Below are 22,635 nucleotides of genomic sequence, written 5' to 3' on the forward strand. Positions count from 1 at the left end.
GGCCAACTCCTGAAGGAAAAACACAGTGGAGGAAGGGGGGGGTTATAGTTTTAGGCACGTGCAAGATGAAGGAAATGTAGGCGATAACGGATGTGCACCAATTTCACAGCAACAGTCCTGAGTGTGCATCAGGGTGGGGATGTGACTTTTGACAAGAGATGTCTTTTTTTTTTCATAATTCCTCCTTCTAAATGTCTTCTGATTTGATGTGGCGATGTCTTTCTAGCAAATTCTGTATCCTTAACCAAAGTCCTTCTGTTCCATCATGACCTGAAGTTGAGAATGTCATTTCTCTGCATGTTTGCCCAGCATATTTAGACATAACTGATAGTAGGTTGGTGTGATGTTATACTTTTCTAGACAGAAATGCGCCAAGAGAATATCAGGAAGGAAAATACAGAATAATTATTGGCAATAAATTAGGTATATATATTTCATCATTGTGTGTCAATATGCCATATCTTAGGGGATGTTCCTTGGGCAAGTGTGAAATTTACAGTGTTCCACAGGGTTAAGCAGGTTGAGCAGTGATCTCACACAGAATGTCCAATGACTTCATTGTTCTTTTTCGGGAATCTAATTCATCTTGCCTAATTTATTAGTAGTAAATACATCCTTGTCACCAAAGATTAGCTACTAGGTTAATAAAAATAACATTTCCTTAAGATGGCAACTCTAGTTCCATGTATTGTTGCTTCTGTATTATTCTCTCTCCCTCCCTTCCTTCAGCCTTCTCCCCTCGCTTCTTTCTTTCCTTCCCTTCAGGATGTAGCAGTGATTGAGAGACAGCCATGAGAAAAAATGTTCATACCATTTCATCTTCCATCATTCCTGTCAAAGAGCATACTGGGATTTCTGTTAAAAATTAAAGAGTTTATTTGAGTAACAAAACAATCCAGGGGTTGGCAGTAGTACCTCTAAGGATTCACAAAGTACTGGCATGAAAGGAAATTTTCAGAGAGTATAAATACAGAGGATCCAGGAACTTACATGAACATTCTGGTTGCTTAGCTATTTATAATTTTTGAGTAAGTGCACAATCATATATATATAATGGATACCATTCCTGCTAGTGTGTTGTGAGAGGAAGTAAATAATTTTTCTTGAAGGCTTCTTGAACTATGATTAGTTTCAAAGGTCAGTTAAAATAACACACTAAATATCATCAACAACAAAAACTGAGGTCAGGTCTTTTTCTTTGGCAGAAAGCCTCTCCTTACGCTGAACATGTAGTTCTTTTGAACTCCTTTACAGAATTCAAAAGAAACAAATAATAGGCAGATCAATTAAACACAGTCAAATGTGGCACAACAGGAGCAGTGAAAGGAAAGGCCCCTGACTGGGAGAGGTGCACTGCTATGAAACGGAAAAGCTTACAAAATTGGGTCAGAACCCTCTGATGTCCAAGTACCTTCTTAACTTAAAGACTGTCTCTCCTTGCGTTGGCCAGGGGATTCTCAGCAACCTCCCTCTGTCTGACACTCCTTACATTGCTTTACATAGCAAGTCAGAGATCAGAAATAACTCAGTAGAGGTTGACTCTATGTGAAGATAGAATCTGAGTCTAGCTGAGTATTTATTTAAAATACTTTGATTGGAGGCTCTTACATCACTTATCACAATCCATACATTCATCCATTGTGTCAAGCACATTTACACAATGCTGTCATAATCATTTTCAAAGCATTGTCTTCCCCCTTGAGCCCCTGATATCAGCTCCACATTTCTTGTCCCTCCCTCTCCTGTCTACCCTCCCTCACAAACCCTTGATAAGTTATGGATTTTTATTTTCATATCTTACATCGTCCTCCATCTCTCCTCACCCACTTTTCCATTGTTCGTCCTCCTCATAGGGGTTTCTAGATTGATCCTTGTGATCGATTCCACCTTTCTCCTCCCATAATCCTCCTGGTATCTTTACTCTCATTTTTGGCCCTGAGGGGTTTATCTATCCTGGATTTCATGTGTTTTTACGGGCTCTTAATTGGAGCCATGTGCATACTCTGAACTAATCCGATTTCTAAGGTAGTCCTGAGGTCATGATAGCAGAGTGAAAGAAACACCAAAGAGCTAGAGGAAAGTTGTGTGCTTCGTCGGTGCTATACTGCATCCTGACTGGCTCATCTCTTCCCTGTGACCCCTATGTGAGGGGATGTCCAATTGTCTACACATGGGCATTGGGTCTCCAGTCCATGGCCCCCACACCTCTATTCCCATTGGGTATAATTTTGTTCTGGGTCTTAGGTGAATGTTAACTTCACTGAAAGCCCCATTTGAGGCTTTTTTTCTGGCCAAGAATGTTGAAAGTACCATGAACTTGATAGGGAGGATCTTGAAGAATCAATCTACTGTTGTTTTGGTAGAAATATAAATTAGTTAGGAGAATGTTATACTTTGTTCAGCTGTAACTTAGCAAGAAATGCTCCACACTCCAGCACCATGTTAACCCCCTCCACTTTGTCTCACTGATTCTCCCATGACTGAGTTCAGGAGCGAGTTATCATGGGAACTAGCTAAGCCAAAGACTTGTCTCGGTGTATACAGTTCTCTCTCTTCTTGCCATTATCTGGCCCCAGTATACGCGGCCTTTCTCGCTGATATTTAGGGCTTTGGGAACGGAAGCTCTGAAGCAAGAACTTACTTAAAATTATTTTCAAATTGTAGCTACCATTCCAAGATTTGTGTCTGTCTGAAAAATTGTTTCACTCAGTCTGTGTGTGTGTGTGTGTGTGTGTGTGTGTGTGTGTGTGTGTGTTACGCCAGGGTGACTAGAGAAATAAAGCTAATGACACTCATATATGTATAAGAAAGAGCTTTATATCAAGGAATGATAATATATCAAACAAACATTTCAGCCCAGTCCAGATCAAGTTCATAAGTCCAATATTTTACTAGATTATAAATCCTTCTTCAGACTCACACAGTCACAAGCAATGATGCAGAGTACAGGAAGCACAGCTTGGTGGGTGCAGAGTTCTGTGCATCCAATGGTGGTGGAGGCATCTCCAGAGCTTTGGCAGGTCTCCCAGTGGCTCCTCAATAGGAAGGTGAAAACAGAGAGAAAGTTCCTAGAATCATCCTTGTGATAAGGCCACACCCACTGGGAGGTATCATCAGGCTTCCAAAATCCACCTCTTCATTTCCATGTCTTCAAGTTGACATGACATTGTATGTGTGCGTAATCACTTCTAGTCAGTTGGCCACGAAATTGTGTTAAATATTACATGACAAAGGTAAGTGAGTGCTTCAAGTACCTCATCTGCTTGTTGAGCATGTTAGGTGGCATTCCACCACTCCTTGACCTAATTTTTTGTTGTTGTTGCCCTCGTCATTCTTTTTTTTTCTTTCTTTACATTTTATTAGGGACTCACACAACTCTTATCACAATCCATACATATACATACATCAGTTGTATAAAACACATACTAATTTTTGACTGATGCTCTTAGTGCATCTTTAACTTTTCCTTGAATAATACTGGTTCTTGCTCATATGCTACCTCTGGAAGCGGCGTGGGAAACAGCTACCTGTCTTTTGCCCTTTGTTTTGTATCCTTGAACAGCGTTCTGCCATTTCTTTCAAAGTTCACTGTAAAGGTGAAGTTTTATGTATTTTAGTCTAAAGGACTTTATTATAGACATTTAGATTATTTACCATTGGCAATGTTATCACTGTTTTAAAAATACCAAATGTCTCATAGAAGTTTATTTACAATAATTCTGATAAAGCTGCCTCTAAAAACTCACCACAGTCAACATGGTTATGGAGCCCCCTGGTGGAGAAGCTGCATTTAAACAAGCCAGGTATCTGTATATGAGTGTCACTGAATGGTATAAAAGCTGGGAACCGTGAACAGCTTGCTAAACTCATGGATCACAACTCCACAAGAAGGTTTCCCTAAGAGCTGGTTCCTGAAGCAAGTTGGATGCAGGCAAGTGAAAAACCTAGAAGGTTTCCAGGGCTCTCAATATTTATGGCACACCTATCTTAATCTTTAAGTGGCTGCTGGGTTTGAACACCTAGCCTTGTGGTTGGCAACTTAATACTTAGTCCATTGCACCATGGAGCCTTTTTATAAACATCTGTTTCAGGGAACCTGTATTAGAGTGTAGTGTGATGTCACTTTGAGGATCAATTGTCTCATATGCCTGTGAAACCTGGACAATGAGTTGGGAAGGCTGCTGGAAAGTCGATGACCAAAATTATGGTTTAGGGGAAGATATTCAAAATACCAGTGACTGCAAGTAAGGAAACCTTACTTCATCTACTCTGCACCCCTGATATTCTCCTTCAGTCGTGTTTTTGTTCCCCAAATGCAAAGGACATTTAAAAGAACGTGATCGGAGTACTCAGAAAGTGTTCGAAAAAGCGAAACACTGACTTGAGCATTAAATTAAAATACACTGTCAGGAAATAGCTTTTTTTTTTTTTTTAAGATTTCTGTTTCTCTTCAGTAATAAATCTGGTGTACATGTACAAGGGACCCTCAAAGTGGCAGATATACTTATATTTATTTTCACATATATACTAATACTTTGAACATATTGAGTATATTCAAATAATATATTACAAATATATTGAAATATTTTTATTTTATATAATATTTGTGTTTATTTATGCACTTTAACATATATTTACTTATATTGATATTCACAATAGTGTTCATATCTATATTCATATGTATGTTCATATGTTCATATTTATGTTCACATACATATTTTGATTCGTATGTGTATTTAGATTCATATTCAAATTTACATTGACATGCATGTTCATATTAACACTCAAATTTTTATTCATGCTTATATTTTAATTATATTTACATTAATAGTCATGCTTATATTTGTATTGATATTAATATCTGTGCTTCCACACATATTCATATTTATATATGTATTCATATTTAGGTCATGTTTGAGTCAAATTAATCTAGCAACCAATGATTACTGTTTTCCAGTGCAGTCATAGAATTCTAGCCTTTTTACATTTGAACATTTTTATAGCATATTATCTATTTCTTCTTTTTTATGAATCAGTTGACATTTTGGACATCAGACTTTTTTAACTTAGATAGATAGTTTTAAGGGGCCAGGCCCAATCCCAAATACATGGAAAACCGCGGTTCCCCACAGAAGAATTTACTTCAGAGGACAGCACTGAAGCTACAGGTCAGGGAGAGGGACGTGTCTGATCAAAGCACACGGGAACAATGTGGGGTGAGGAAAAGGGACTGGAGCACATCCTGACCCACCAAGCCTTGAGGACCGATATCCTTGCTCAGAGAAGCCAAAGCACAGAGAGAACCTTATGGCCAGCCCCAGTAGGAGACATGACAACACACACAGACCCATAGCCCTACAGGGGAAAACACTGGAGACACAGTGAGGGAGTGTTGCCCGATCTGACATCACCATACAAAGGCAAAACACTGAGGCTGGGCAATAGAAGAGCAAGAATACAGAGCAAGGAAGTCCCAAAGGAGTACCAAAAATAGACTTTGGGGCCAGGATGTGGCACCCCATCAGACTCCACCAGAAAACACTCCTAAAGGTCAACAAACAGACCTTAAACTATTTACAGGTTTTTCTTTATTTGTCATTGTTTTGTTGTTGTTGCTGTTTTGTTTTCTTTTGTCGCTTTGTCTTGCTCTGTCTTGTTTTGTGTGCACATTATTATCTCTTCAGGTCTATCTAGATAAGGTAGGCTAGATAAGCAATCTGGGGGAGAAAACAACGTGTCCGATGGTCCTGGGGGTGACAAAGGAGAGGGGGAGGTTGGGGAAAGGAAGTGGTGTTAATAAACCCGGGGACAAGGGAACAACAAAGGATCCAAAATCAGTGACAAGTAGGATGTAAGACGCCTGGTAGGGACTGATCAAGGACAAGGTAACTGAGAGGAATTACTGAAACCAAAATGGAGGCTGAGCATTATAGTGGGATAACAGGAAAGTAAAAGGAAAGAACTAGAAGGCAAAGGACATTTATAGAGGTCACAATGCAGGCATGTACATATGTAAATATATTTATATATGCTGATGGGGAAATAAATCTCTGTGCATATATTTATAAGTTTATATTAAAGTAGCGAATTGACATTGGACCTGTACTCAAGTAGTCCCTCAATGCAAGAACACTTTGTTCTATTAAACTAGCATTCCATGAGGCTCAACTTTCTAACATTATCACTGAAGACAAATGGGTTCATAATCAAATGTGAAGAAAGCTGATGGTGCCCAGATATCAAAAGATACAGCGTCTGGTGTCTTAAAGGCTTGAAAGTATTCAAGCAGCCATCTAGCTCAGAAGCAACAAATCCCACATGGAAGAAGCCCACTAGACTGTGTGATCACGAGGTGTCAAAGGGATCAGGGACCAGGCATCAAAGAACAAAAATTCATATCATTGTGAATGAGTGGAAGTGCAGATTTGGGAACCAAAGCCCATCTGTAGGCAACTGGCCATCCCCCTACAGAAAGGTCTTGGGGAGAAGAAGAGTGCAGGGTGCAGTGTAGCAAAGATGGAACATACAACTTTCCTCTAGTTCTTAAATGCTTCTTCCCCCCCACCACTATCATGATCCCAATTCTACCTTACAAATCCAGCCCGACCAGAGGATTTACACTGGTACAGACAGGAACTGGAAACACATGGAATCCAGTTCAGAAGATCCCTTCAGGAACACTGGAGAGAGTAGCAATAACGTGAGGGTTGAGGTAAGGTGGGGATGGAAAGGGGGAACCAATTTCAAGTATCTATATATAACCTCCTCCCTAGGGGATGGCCAACAAAAAAGTGGGTGAAGGGAGATATCAGACAGTGTGAGATATGACAAAACAATAATAATTTATAAATTATTAAGGGTTCATGAGTGAGGCAGGAGTAGGAGGGAGGGGAAAATGAGGAGGTGATACTAAGGGCTCAAGTAGAAAGCAAATGTTTTGAGAATGATGATGGCTACAAATATACAAATGTGCTTGACACAATGGATGGATGGATGGATGGATGGATGGATGGATGGATGGATGGATGGATGGATGGATTGTGATAAGAGCCCCCCCAAAATGATTTTTTTTAAATAAAGATAGGTAGTGTTTTTCTAGAAATATGTCCACTTGTTCTAAATTTTCTAATTCATTGTTGTGATTTTCATAGTTTTGGTTCTGTTGTGATATTGGCCTTTTCATTTCTTATTCTTTATGTTTGCTTTTCCTGTTCCTTTTACTTTAATACGTTTACCAGTAGTTTGCCAAAATTTGTTAATATTTTTAAAGAATCAACTTATTGATTATTGATTATTTCCCTGTTTCCTTTTCATTAATATCTGCTCTATTTTTAATATTTATTGTCTTCTGATGACTGGTGTTTTACTTTGCTCTTTTTGTTCTAATTGTTGAAGGTGTTGTGTTAACATGCTGACTTTTGCTTTCTTTTTTGATATATCTTCATGCATTGTTCATAACATGTGTTCTTAGTAGTGCTTTTGAAGTATACCAAAGCTTTTGGTATGCTTATTTTTATTTTTGTAAGGAATTTAAAATCTTAAACCCTTAATCTTACCACTTCCAAGTATTTTAATGCACACAATTGCTCATTTTTCATGTTAGCTTTTTATTCTTTTATCTTCCTATTGTTCATATCTAATTTAATACTGTTGTGAAGTAAAAGTTTTTATTTGTAATATCACAAAAATTTTAAAATTGTACTAAAGCTAGCATCGTAGCCTAACATATGATCTATTCTGAAGAATGGTATCTATGAACATGAGAAGAAGGTACATTGAGGTTTTCCCAGATAGTATGTTTCCTAGATGTCTAAGAGGTCAGTAATTGTGATATTTAGTTCCTCTGTTACTGTATTGATTTATTGTCCAGTTGATCTTTTGAGTTGTTCTGTAAAACCCAGTGGGGTGTATTTAACTCTATTACTGTAAAATTATGTAGTTCTAGCTTTAAGTCTATAAGAGTTTGAATAATATATTTTGAGGGTCTGCCATTGAATTCATATATACTTACTACAATTTTTTCTTCTTGCTCTTTTGTTCCTTTTACCATCTAATGCCCTTATTTCTCTCCCATTAAAGATTTAGTCCTGAAGTCTGTTTTATTATTAATTTGTATAGCCAGTAACACATTTTAAAATTGTCATTGGTTAATATTGCTACCCTTGCTTTTTGATTGCCATTTTCTTCTACCTTTGATTTTTATATTATATTTGTCTTTATGTCTCAATTGTGTTTCTTGTATGCATAGATGTATGGATCAAGTTTCCTTATGCATTGTGCTTCTCACTGCCTCTTGAGAGGTGAATTTAGTCCATTTACATTCCATGTCATTATTGATGTGTATGCATTTATTGCTGTCATTATGCATTGCATTTCTGTTTTTTACCCCTTTGTGGAGCTATTGTTTTTTTCATCAGATTTTGTGCCCTGAGTTAATTTTTTTAATATCTTCTCTTCATTTTTGTCCTTTTTTGGTTATTATTTTGTAAGACTTCATGCTTTGCTCTTATTGTTTTTCTTTTGGTTTAGTTTTATTTTTTTCATCTTCTTCATTCTTTCCATTTTATTTGGGAATCTTGTTAATAATTATATCATTCCAGACACTAATATTGGCATATAAAATATTTTCTAGGTCATTCTAAGGGAAATTTATTGAATAAATACACATTTTTGAGTATTCATTCAGAAAAAAATATTCAAGATACAACAGAGAGTGTGAAGAAAATTTCCACTCTGCATGATAATTTTTTTTTTTGCTTTAACTATTTCTAACTTTGACAACAAATGGCCCTAATTAGTACCCTGGAGTGTAAACTGAGATGTCATCAATACTTATTACTCTGAAGTCTGCCTTTGGATCAATGATGACAGAAAAACAAAGCCCATTCCAATGAAGAGAAGGCATGTTCCAATGCAGGAAGTTTCCCAAAAGTCACTGTACTAGGTGTCACTAGAGAGGTGCTGACAAGGTGGGGAAACCACAGCTTCTGAGAGGAAAGCATCACTGACTTCATTCCCTGCCTCTGCTGAAAACAGGGCCTAAAGAACATTCTGAGAAAATAGTTCCCAATTTCCACCCCTTGTGACATATTTACTATCCTTTGGAATCAAAGTCCTTCCAATGAGTGCTCCTTTCACTGTGACTCCAATGAATGATCCTACTAATGACTCTGCCCACCAGACAGGTCATTCCAGTTCACCTGTTCCCAGGGTCAGGGGTTTATCTATGCCCAGAACACGGTTTCTGCATGAAGGGAGAAAATGGGTAGCAAGCATCACTAAGCACTTGTCGCAAATTTAGCCCCAGAAGTCACCAGCATTGTTTTCTCAGACATAGAGATCATTAGTCATTCACTGCCAACAGTGCACAGGTAGCAAGCAGAAGGAAACCTTCACAGACCTGACCCTGGGCGATAGTAGGTCACTGAGCTCGGTACATTTGAAATAATGCATTGCATGCACGAATCTGGACATGCTTGTATTTTATTGTCAACAGGTTTTGAGTAACAAATAGGGTGAGAATTACCATGATAACTTGTTTTCAAGATGGAAACTGGGTTCTATAGGATGACAATGAAATATTAGAGTCATTTTAATGTTTGTACTGTGAACAGAGAATGCTAGTTCCTCCTTTCAAGTCGGCAGTGAGGAGAAAATTTAGAGAGTACGAAATTCTACCTTACAAATCTGGCTAGACCAGCAGATGTACATTGGTACAGATAGCAACTGGAAACACAGGGAAATCAGGACAGATGACTCCTTCAGGACCAGTGGTGAGAGTGGTGATGCCTGGAGGGTGGAGAGAATGTGGGGTAGAAAGGGGGAACTGATTACAAGAATCTAGGTATAGCCTCCTCCCTGGGGGATGGACAGCAGAGAAGAAGGCGGGTGGGGGGGGAGACGTCAGACAGTGTAATGTATGACAAAATGATAATAATAATTTATGAATGATGAAGGGTTCATGAGGTAGGGGGGAGTGGGGAGGGAGGGGAAAATGAGCAGCAGATACTAAGGGCTAAAGTGGAAGACCAATGTTTTGAGAATAATGTTGGTAACAAATGTACATATGTTGTTGACACAATGGATGGATGGATGGATTGTGATAAGAATTGTACGAGCCCCAAATAAAACGATGAAAAAAGAAAAACTGTCCGTGAACATGCTGAGAGATGAAAGAGGGAAGGAACCCCGATTCCAACAGGAAATCCTCCCTGCCATCTATCTCTGCCTGTCTATTGCTGGGGATGTGTGCTCAGTAAGTCCTGCGTGCTCCCTGCTGCCCAGTGTCTTCCCTGCAGTGAGGTTTGTGTCTGGGCTCACACTGACTTCTCCTTACTCTGTTTCCCGTGCACAGTAATACACGGCTGTTTCCTCAGCAGTCATGGAGCTCAGCTGCAGGGAGAACTGATTCTTAGATGTGTCTCTATTGATGGAGAGTAGGCTTTGGAAGGACGGGTCATAATTTGTACCGCCACTATAGCATATGTGTCCCATCCACTGCAACCACTTCTCTGAGTGCTGGCAGATCCAATGCCAGCAGTAACCACTGCTTGTGATGGAGAAACCAGAGACAGAGCAGGTAAGGGACAGCTTCTGGAAGGGCTTCACCAGTCCTGGACCCAAGTCCTGAAACTTCACCTGGGACAAGACGCCTGCAGAAAAAACAGATGGTACACGTCAGTCATTTGAATTCACAACCATTCCCACAGACTGAGGTCAGATATCTGAATCCCCACCTTGGGGAACTGTCACCAGGTAAAGGAGAGCACACAGCAATAGCATCTTTAGACCACAGCTCTACTTTTCCAAGAGACCTAGAGCCCTGTCTGAAGAGAACTGATAGCTTTCCCTCCCAAGGGTGAAATTTACCCTAGTGCTTGAAGAATGATTTGCATGTGAGGGAACCCCATCCTTATAAACAGACAGTAATAGATACCACACAGCCCTTTACCTCCTGAGCCCACGCTAGGGTAGCTCTTTGTTTGAACTCATATGCCTGTTAGTCTACAGTGAGAGAGCACTTGACCTAAGCGGTGTGTATTAAAGATCAAAGGAAAACCAAGTATTTCTGAGCTCAATGCTCTCTCCCTCCAGCCCCTCAACGTCTCTGCCCTGTCTTGGGCTCCTGTATGTCCTGTTCCCCAGAGAGTGGACAGGATATCATTTGTTGAAAGCATCAGGTGTACACCAGGGTATCGTCATCACCCACAGTCTCCAAACATCTTTTCTTTTCACATCAACACTTCCGTATCAACCTCCTCAAAGTCTTCAGGGGTTTTCTCTGGGCCACTGCCGTCACCAACTCCAGCACTCCTACCAACAACGCATCTCAGGTTTTGATAACTAAGGCCAATCTCCGTGTAAATAAAGAGATTCAAGTGGCATAGGGCCTTAGGGAGGAGGTTTCCAACTGGAGAATGTGGACCTCAGAAAAGAATAGTTTCAATTCTGTAACTTCAATGTGATGCAAGACTGCGAGATGAGAGTCCCTTGGTTTGCCAGAGCACATGAAAAATTCGGGCAAAACCTGTCAGGAATTCAAGTATAAACATACAACAGAGCAGTGAGTGGAAAATCAAGTTACCAGTGAGGCAGAATAAGAATAATGATATGTCAGGTTTTGAACAAAAAGACAACCGCTTGGGACCCAACAGGCACCCTGGATTAAAATAAGGTCCATCCAGGCAACTAGTCCTCAAAATTTAGGGATGACCATAGACACTGTTTTCAATGCCCCTTTCCCAGGGGACTCTGTTCTATATGAAATGTGAGCATTTCCAACCAAAGTCAGCCTCTCCATTTGTACCCTGGGCTCAGCCCCCTGATAATTACTCAGGGTTCTAAACCTTGAGTTTATTCCCCAGACTCAAGGAAAATAACTCATCTTACTGACTATGGAATCTGTGAAACTGTCTCTAAACATGCAGTTTAAAAATCATTCCCCATTCAGATTCCTTCCTCATTTCTCTCCCTCATAACAAACATTATTTCCCCCGATTAGGGTTGGCCGGATTCCTTTTCTGGTCAGTTGATATAGCTTTAAGTTTCTACATAAATATATATTTCAACAGTGTGAAAATATGAGCACAAGGTTATGGTCACCTGGAATTCTTTGGCCAAGAATATGAAGAGGGATATCATCCATAAGATAATATTGCTGCACATATACCTGATAGTACAAAATAAATAGGAAAACTTAAGAAAGAAAACCAATCACTTTCTCACACACAAGCATCAGAAAACCAAAACTCAAACCAGACACCAACGATTATAAGTATATTGGTGAAAATATGGTCACATGTTAAATGTCTGTCATTAGGGAATTGTAAAGTATAACAGTGACATACCATATTGTTTAAATGAATGAATCAAGCAAAAATAAAGGGCAAACTAATAATGCCTTATGTTGTTTAGTGTTTTGATGGTTGTATAAAGGACATAAACAATAAAGTTTTTCTCTAAAATCTGATCCGGAATATGCGCTAGCTGTTTTAATTTACATTTTTGTGTTTTCATGCACTGTGGTCTTAAATAAATGGTAAAACAGTTTGATGATTTCCAAAGTATCTGTTGAGGGATATTATAGTTAGGGTTTGTGTCAACTTGGTGGGGGTAGTGTTCTTAGTGGTTTGGTAGTTGGCACCTAGCAATTCCTCATCATGTGAATGAATACAATGTAGTCAATCCCATCATGGGGTCTGCAGTGAGTAACCAAGCAGTTGTATGATTAGGGTGGAGTATAACTCCCTTACTCAGGACACAACTCTGAAGCAATTGGAAAACAAATATTCCCCGTGTGTGTGACCTACTTCCTTTATAAATAGACTGATAGGGAAACTTGTTAGTTTCCTTCTGGGTTTGGATCCTGCATCTGGGCTCTTCAATCTCTAGGTTTTGAATTTGACAGAAGGCTTGAAATATCCCCTGCCAATCCTGAGAGTCCACAGGGGCCTGTCATCTGACATGTGATCTGGCCTTGGAGTAATATACCGCTTCAATAACAAGTATGACTTGTTTTTATTCACCTGCCTTTGAAACTACCATCCAGGTGTGCTCCAGCCTATTTTAGGTTTATCAGCTCCCGAAGCTACATAAGTCAGGAGAAGCCTAACTGAGGCTCAAGGACTTAGAATCAGAATGGATGTTCCCACTTCTTCAACTGCATGAGCGATTCTCTTTATCTATCTATGCATCTCTGGTTTTGTTCTTCTAGTGACCTTATCCTTACATAGATGTTGAATGTTATCGCATTGGATTTATCATTCAGTTTTAGAAATGGCAAGATTTAGAGTCACTGAATTTTATAATAAATACCATGACATGCTCCTCCATTTATTTCTGTGATATTTCATTTTCCTTGATAATATTTTAAATTTTATATGGGCTTTAAATATTTATATCATATAGTTTCTTATGCATTTCATGTTTTGAAACATGTAATCTTGATTTTATTTTATTTTTAGCTGTGTTTTTTTTTCAAAAACCATTTTTGGGGATGCTAATGTAGAGATCCTATAATTCCATAGTTCAATCACATCAAGAAATATTGTACATTTGCTACCACAATAAGTTTCAAAACATTTTCTTCCTTCCTAACCTCTTTGATGTTACTCTCCTTTTACTCTGTCTGTCCCACACACCCACACCCCACTGTCTCTTTCAGAACCCGTATTCTACTTGCCGTCTCTTTTGGCGCATCAATCCTGGGTTTCCTATTCTGAAAAAACAGAAACATATGTATTATCAGTTAAGTAGGGTTACTACCAATGAAAAAATACATCTGAGTAGAGTATACCCAATATGAAACAGAGAGAGACAGACAGACAGACAGACATTGCCATGGTCCAGCCACAGCGGGTTCAGTCCCTCGCTATGTGGGTAAGGCTTCGATGAGTGGGAGACAGAAATCACACAACTCAAAGATTGTGGTGACTGTTTCCATTTTATTCATGCAACGCTTCAACTTATATATTCTTTTTCTTGGCTTAAAGCTTTTGGCCTGAGATTATACATTAGGAAATTCTCAGGCCACAAGAACGTAAGAAGTTACATCAATCACATCATGATTCTTGGTTAAAAATTAGTACATCTTGAAATTAAAACTTTCTCATACAAAGGTGATAGACATAAACCTTCTAACAATAACTGAGCACACTTCATCAATTAGGGAGCATTGTTCTAACTATGAAATCAATAAAGCATTAATACATTTCATTATCAAAAATTACTTGACAGACTTTGGCTCTTCTTTCTGTTCCTCCTTGGGCTGTTCCTCTAGGGCCTTCATTTCTTGTTATTACTTTTCCACTATGTTCCCATAAATTAAACTCCCAAAAGTCTTTCTGTACCAAGGTATGAGTTGCCTCATAATAGGTAGGTTTGCTTCAGTGGACTTCAAGTTACCTCACAATAGGTAGTTTTGCTTCAGTGGACTTCAAACATCATGGAGGCCCTCTTATTGCTAACCATTCCATAAAACTTAAAACTACTAAAAGGAACTTGTTAACTATTAACTTTGTTAACTATTCTTATGCCATTTTCATTTTAAGCCTTCATATAAGGTAAATCAGTGCCAGGAACGCTATTTCTCTTTGGATTATTTCCTGGAGGGGGATGCCATTTTCTGCCCACTATGCAGTAACCAAGATAAGGAAAGGGAAAAACCGTGGGAAGGGGATGATAAACTCTTTTAGAATCTTGCACAAATGCACTCCAAATAATTATGGCAAGGCCAATCAAAAAAGTCCAAATACATGTCAAGAGCGAGTTTGGGCAGCCAACTCCCACCATCCAGCTTCTTTGAAGCTGGGCCTGGCATCGTCAACTCGGTCTTCAATGTCACGTGGCAGGACTGGACCCCTCAAGACAGAGAGAATGTTGAAAACCAGATCAGGCCCAATATGGATCAGCGGGTGGTTAACTGAAAAGTTTTAACCATTCAAGTCAGGTTTATCATTTTGATATACTATAGTCATCTCGCCAATACAATCTGATTAGTAACCAGATGAGTGCCATTCCTCTATTATGGACAGAGGGAAATCACCGGAGGTTTAGTTCCTCTGTAGAACTCACAAATGTATCTTGCCTTTAGACATGTATCTTCCATTCTTCCTAAAGTTTAGAATAATGTTATTATTTATTTCCTTTGGATCTGGTGACCTTAGAAAGGGATAGTGCTATTTCTACTTTTCCTTTTTTTCCTCTGTGAATGCAGTGGTGTCCCATCAGCATGAGGGCTTTATCTCTCATTCTTCAGATATATTCATGTATTTCCTTAATACTTGGAAACTTGACTTGTATTCATGCTAAAAGCTGCTGAGGTCTTATTTAAAATCACTAAGGTAAACTTTAATCATATGCCATAAAGTGTGACAATTTTATTTGTACCTCTTTCATTGAATATATTATAATTTATTTCTTTATTATAATGAAAGCTGGTGTGGATTATTGCTAAATGCTGTTCTGTCTCATTTAAAATCGTTAAGGTCAACTTTAATCATATCACATGCATTGTGATGATTTTATTTGTACATAGTCTTTATTATTTATCCATTAAACATTTTCTGGTTACTGATAACTATGTAGCTTTTATTTTAAAATTGTGATTTGTGTTTATTGAATTTTGGGGTCAAAAATGGATGAAATCCATCTGCAGTCACCAAAATGCTCTGCTCCATTAGTCGCACACTAGGAAGTGGCCAGCTGAAATGCTAATGGCAGCTCCCAGATTTCTGTGAAGCAGCAGGAGTCAAGAGATGCAACCCCTTACTGTCCTTCTGGGCAGAGTCCTGGGTGTGGTGTCTGAGAGGAGTGCCGGGACTGTCTGCTCAGGAATGATGTCTCTGTCCACTTCCATAGGTGAATCCTCATTGATGTTGACAGACAGCAGCGTGGAGTCTGAACCCTGCCATTCCTGGCTTTTGCTCAAGGATCCTCCAGATGCCCACCCCATTAAATCCCCCAGTTATACCGTTAATCTCTTACTGAATCTGTTCTAGACCATGTGTTCCACGGGGTGGAAGCTCTTCTTAGTTTTTCCCTGTGATCTGTTATCTCAGGCACAGAGAGAGGCATCAACACTGAAGGTGCCGACCTAAACTGGGAACAAGAAGGGAATGTATAATTAGGTAGACATAACATATTGGAAACAGGACTTGATTTTAAAGTCTCATTCTGGAAGGAATACAAAAATACATATAATCTGACTTTATTAAGAAATATAAGCATCATATATAACCAATAAGCATGACTTGTCATTAGAGTGTAAGGTTAAACAATGAGATGCCATCACATACTGTTTGAAATTAATGCAAAAAAAAACAACCAACACAATAAAACAGTCAATTGAGAAGTCGCTGCAAAGACAGATCATATCTAATGTTCCTCACTGCATTTATAGTTGTCAGAAGGCCACAAACAGTGTTCTTCTTCAAAATATGGTCAAGAATATCGTTAGGTATGTTTATTGTTTATTGTTCTTCTACAATGACCCTAAATAAATTTAAATACCATTCTGACAATTTCTGAAAATTTCTGTTGCCTAATTGATTGATAACGGATTGAATTGTAACTAAAACTTAAGAGTTGAAATATTTGGAAATATTTCCACCCTAATATCTAGAGAAACAATATGCTGATAACATTTGGATTCAGTGATCTTAGTATCAAGAACTTTGTGTCCACTGTTCACTTAGGTTTGCATTTGAGAATGCAATAATATGTGATCAGGATCATAAGGGTTTTATGTGTGTTTCCTCCAATGCAATTTCATTTTATTCTCCTTGTTGCATATGATTTTTTATTGGATTCAATAAAGGAATCATTGATGATTTACCATTGTTAATACCGAACTCCCAACTCCCTGTCCTTGAGTCCATCCTCTTTCATCACAGTTCTGCAGGGTAGAGGACAACGGGCCCTGTGGGTTGCGAGGCAGTAGTACTCTACTACCTGCTGAGCCCTCAGTTAGCAGCCCAATCCAAATCCACTGTCGCCATATCTCCTTATTTCATTATAGCCTTTATTATTTATTTCTTACACTTGTCCTCAGTTTTGTGTATTACCTATAGGTTTTATAATAATCAGAAATGACAGATTTATTGAAGTTTAAATAAATTTAAAATTTTTAATAAAACAAAAATTATATGCTGTAAAATACTACACTGTTAATTTAGGCAATTATATTTACTTACCCCAAATACTTTCAGTTTTCTGCCCCTCACTCCATTAGAGATGTTGGTAGGTGCAGTTGAGTCAGTGCTTACTCATAATGACTCTGTATAAAACAGAACAATAACACGGATCCCCAGGCCCTGCACCATCCTCACACTTCTCCCATGTATGAGACCATTTTAGCACCACTGACTACTCGCCTGATTGAGGGTGTTCCTGTTGCTGACACTGCAGTGCAATGGAACCTTCTTCACTAGGGACTTGTCTCCCTGACGACATGTTCAAACTAGCTGAGAAGTGTCGTCATCTCCACTTCAAACCAGCATTCTGAGACACTCATTTGAAATGTCCTGCTCTTGTAACACACTTGCCATTTTATAAGGATCAAACTTGCCCTTCCCATGAGTGCTCCCTTCAATGAATGATCTCAGAAAGAAGTCCTCCAGTCCTTCCAGGCCATTCCATTTGACTTTGTCTCACAAGTCGGGGATCTCTCTATACCCAGAACTCTTATTTCTGCATTAACAGAGACAATGGACCACATCATTATGGGCATAGCACAACGTTAGCACCAGAAGCCACACCAATTATTTGCTGAGCCAGAGCTCATCAGTCACTGACTCCTCACAGACTCAAGCAATGATTCAGAGAGGCAGCTCAGAGGACCTGACCCTGCACTGTGAGATCAATGCACCGTCTGAGCTCAGGATATTTAAAACCACCCATGAGTATGCACGTGCCTGTTTCCTTTCTATATCAACAGTTTTCCAGTGACAAGTAGGATGAAAATGTCTATGGTGTTCTGTTTGTTGAGAAAAAAATTGTAATAAAGAAAATATGATGAAACATACAACTTTCCTCTAGTTCTTAAATGCTTCCTCCCCAACACTATCATGATTCCAATTCTACCTTACAAATCTGGCTAGATAATAGGATGTATACTGGTACAGATAGGAACTGCAAACACAGGGAATCCAGGACAGATGATCCTTCAGGACCAGTGGTGAGAGTAGTGATACCGGGAGGGTCGTGGGAAGGTGGGGTAGAAAGGGGCAACTGATTACAGGGATATACATATAACCTCCTCCATGGGGGGTGGACAACAGAAAAGTGGTTGAAGGGAGATGTTGGACAGTGTAAGATTTGACAAAACAATAATAATTTATAAATTATCAAGGGTTCATGAGGCAGGGGGCTGTAGGGAGGGAGGGGGTAAAATGAGGAGCTGATATCAAGGGTTCAAATAGATAGGAAATGTTTTGAGAATGATGATGGCAACAAATTGACAAATGTGCTTGACACATGGATGTATATATGGATTGTAATAAGAGTTGTATGAGCCCCCAATAAAATGATTTAGTAAAATTTTAAAAATTAAAAAAGAAGATAGTAAAGTGGCATGGTAATTTTTATATTTCTACTTCAAAGAGAGAATGTTAGTCGCTCTTTTCAGGCCTGCATTGAGAAGAAGAAAATTTAGACAGAAATAAAAAAACGAAAGCGCAAAACTGTCCCTGGGGATGCTAAGAGCTAACAGAGGAAGCCTTGATTCCAACAGGACATCCTGCCATCCATCTGTGCCTGTCTAGGGTTGGGTGTTTGTGCTCTGTGTGTCCTGCACGCCCCCTGCTGCTCAATGTCTCCCCTGCAGGTGAGGTTTGTGTCTGGGCTCACACTGACTTCCACTCACTGTGCTCCTTGAACAGTAATACATGGCCGTGTCCTCAGCAGTCACGGAGTTCAGCTGCAGGGAGAACTGATTCTTCGATGTGTATCTGGTGATGGAGAGTCGGCTTTGGAAGGACGGGTTATAATTTGTATCGCTATTAGACCATATGTATCCCATCCACTGCAGTCCCTTCCCCGAGGTCTGGCAGATCCAGCGCCAGCCATAACCACTACTTGTGATGGAGAAACCAGAGACAGTGCAGGTGAGGGACAGCTTCTGGGAGGGCTTCACCAGTCCTGGACCTGACTCCTGAAGCTGCACTTGGGAGAGGACATCTGTAAATGAAGATAATTGGTTTCTATTAGTCCCTTGCAGTCACAACCACCCCCAGATTCCACACTGATATCTGAGACCCTCACCTTGGGGAACTGTCAGCAGGCACAGGAGAACACATAGCAATAGCATCTTTAGCCAACAGCTGCGCTTTCCCAAGGGACCCACAGCCCTGTCAGAGGAGAACTGATAGCCTTCAGTGCCCAAGGCTGGGATTTTATCCTAATGCCTGCAGAATGATTTGCATAGGAGGGAGCCCTGTGCTTATAAATAGAGGGTCCTTTGTTTCTTCTGAGGCCATTGTAGGCTAATTCTTTTAAACTCATCTGTGTGTTAGTTTTCAATGAGAGAGCACGCTTTTCTTTTTTTTTTGTTTTAATCTTTTTATTGGGGCTCATAAGGCTCTTATCACAGTCTGTACATACATCAATTGAGCAAAGCACCCTTATACATTCGTTGCACTCGTCATTCTCATAATTCACCTTCCACTTGGGTTCCTGGAATCAGCTTGGTTTCCCTTTATTTCCCCCATCCCCCTCCCTCCCCGATCCCACCCCTGGTCCCTTGATAGTTTATAAATAATTATTACATTTTATCTTACACTCCCCGACGTCTCACCTCACCCACCTCCCCATTGTCCATCTCCTAGAGAGGTGGTTACACATAGATCTCCGAGATCAGTTCTCCCTTTCTACACCCCCTTCCCTCCTGGTGTCGGCACTCCCACCGCTGGTGTTGAGGGGTTCGTCTGTCCTAGATTCCCTGTGCCTCCAGATCCCCACTGCACCACTGTACATCCTCTGGTATAACCAGGTCCGCAAGGCAAGGTGGAATTGGGGTCATGATGATTGGGAGGAGAGGAAGTGTTCAGGAACTAGAGGAAGGTTTTTAGTTTCATTGTTGCTACACTGAACCCTGAGTGGCCCATCTCCTCCACACTACCCCTCTGGAAGGGGTGTCCAGCTGTCTACAGATGGGCATTGGGTCCCCATCACGCACTCCCCATCTTTCACGGTGATGTGATTCTCACCACCACCCCACCTTTGTTGTTGGAGACCTGGTCTCCTCTGCCTTTCATGATAACCTATGTTGGTGTGCTGCTTCCATGTGGTCTTGGTTGCTTCTGGGATAGATGGCCGCTTGTTTGCTTTCAAGCCTTTAAGCCCCCAGAAGCTATATCTCTCAGTAGCCGGGCACCATCAGCCTTCTTCACCACATTTGCTTATGCACACTTTCATTTTCAGCGCTTATGTGAGGAAGGTGATCACACAATGATTGTTTTTGTTCCTTGGTGTCTGCTACATGGTCCATTCAACACCTTGTATTCGCTTAGGCCGTGTGCTTCTTCTCTGTGGGCTTTGTTGCTTCTGAGCTAGATGGCCGCTTATTTGCCTTCAAGCCTTTAAGACCCCAGACGCTATATCTTTTTGATAGCCGGACACCATCAGCTTTCTTCACCACGTTTGCTTACACACACATCTGTCTTCAGTGATCATGTCGGGAAGGTAGGTATCCTGCAATGACTGTTTAGCAGGGCTTGGTGCTATTGTATTGGGGGATTAGAGAGAGCACGTTTTTCTAGGAGGTGTCTGTGAATGGTCAAAGGACAGCCAAGCATTTCTGAGCCCAATATTCTCTCCTCCAGCCCTTCATTGCTCCTGCCCTGACTGAGGCTCCCGTGTATCCTGTGCATCAGAGACTGGGCAGTATAGAGTTCCTTGAAACCATCAGGTTCACCCCACAGTGTCCTCATTACCCCCACACTCTCCAAACACATTGCTTTTTATACACTGATGCCACTTAATCAACCTCCTCAATGTCCTTGGTCATTTTCATATGTGGTAAATATATGTTTTAGAAGAATTAGTACTAGATCTGTCCCAAGGAGTTAGGGATTGATGATCCGACAAATATCCACCTCTTCCATGATGCCATCCAGTGCCATTTTCCACCCAATCCTCCCTTGAGCATATTTCCTCATGTTTCTGGGCTCTGAATTGTTGCAATGTCCAACACATCCTAAGGCCAGGCAGCGGTAAGCTCGACCAGAAGCTGTCCTTTTCTCCTGTCCCTGTATTTGATTAATGCACAGATGCCCTGGGGCCTCTGGCAGGATGTCTGCAGTAGGCATTGGTCTCCTACGAATGTTCATCAGTCAGGTTTCTCCCCACCTTGGCCATGGTCATCACAAACCCCACCTCTCTTACAAGTGACACCACCACTGCATCCCAGTGCCGGAGGGCTAAGGAAAACCTCAGTGTAAGTAAAGTGATTCAAGTGTCATCGTGTTTCAGGGAAGAAGTTGCCAACTAGAAAATTTGGTCCCCAGACAAGACAAGGTTTTAGCTCTGTGGCCTCTAAGAATTGCACGATTTGAAGAGAGACCTTTGTTTGGCAGGAACGTTCAGAAGAGTGCAAACCAGTCAGGTGTCATGACTTCACGTGTAGAGATACTGCAGAGCAGGGAGGGGGAAAGAGTTGTTTAATAGACAGGGCAACATAAGAGTAAGATCCCCAAACAGTATTTCAGACCCTGAACCGTAATACACCGGTTTGAGACATAAAGGCACTCTGGATTAAATGAGGCCCATTCAGGAAGGATAATAGACAGTTTTAAATATTCTTTACTCAGAGGACTCTGGCTCACCTGAAATTTGAGCACTTGCCATCAAAGTCTGCCTCTCTTTTTGTGCTTTAGGCACGACCCATTGATAACTGCAGGGATCCCAATCTTGAATTTATTACCCAAATCACAGATTGTCTGTTTATGGAATTGTTTGCATATTATTGATTATGAACTCAGTAGCACAATCTTTAAACATGCATTTTTAATGTTCAATTCCCATTAAGATTTCTTTCTCATTAATATCCACCCTGACAAGCATTTTCTCCAGTCTTACAGTTGACACCACTCATTTATTGAATTATTAAACTGTCTGTATATCTCTAAGTTAATATTTCTTTTACCAATGTGGAAATCCAAGCACAAGGTGGTGGTCACCTGGGCTTTTTTGAGCCAGAATTTGCTGAGGATAATAAGCAAAATTTTGGAAAAAATACTCATGTGGTTCACTAAAATTCAGGATTTAAAGCATGTGATATGATGCTATTTTTTAGTTGGAGATCATTGGAATCATTCAGTTTCCACATACAGACGGGTATGGCATTACGTGAACCTGGTCATCCCAGCACACACTCATCTCATAACATGTGATGCTGCTGGTTGGCAGGACAATTTAAGGATCACACTGTGATGTAGCTGCACACTAGTCCAGGTCACCTCCATCTCTGAATGTGAATGCCATGATTGTCTAGGTTAATCCTATGATGGTGGTTAGTATAGACCTTCTTAAGTGAAAAATCTGTTGACATTATCCCTGTGCACATAACTTGCTCACTAATTATGCTACCCATATGCTGAATGAGCTCATAAATTCTCACTGCACTCTGAAGAAGCAACA

Source organism: Tenrec ecaudatus, chromosome 3 (genome assembly GCF_050624435.1).
Source record: "Tenrec ecaudatus isolate mTenEca1 chromosome 3, mTenEca1.hap1, whole genome shotgun sequence".
NCBI classification, from domain to species: domain Eukaryota; kingdom Metazoa; phylum Chordata; class Mammalia; order Afrosoricida; family Tenrecidae; genus Tenrec; species Tenrec ecaudatus.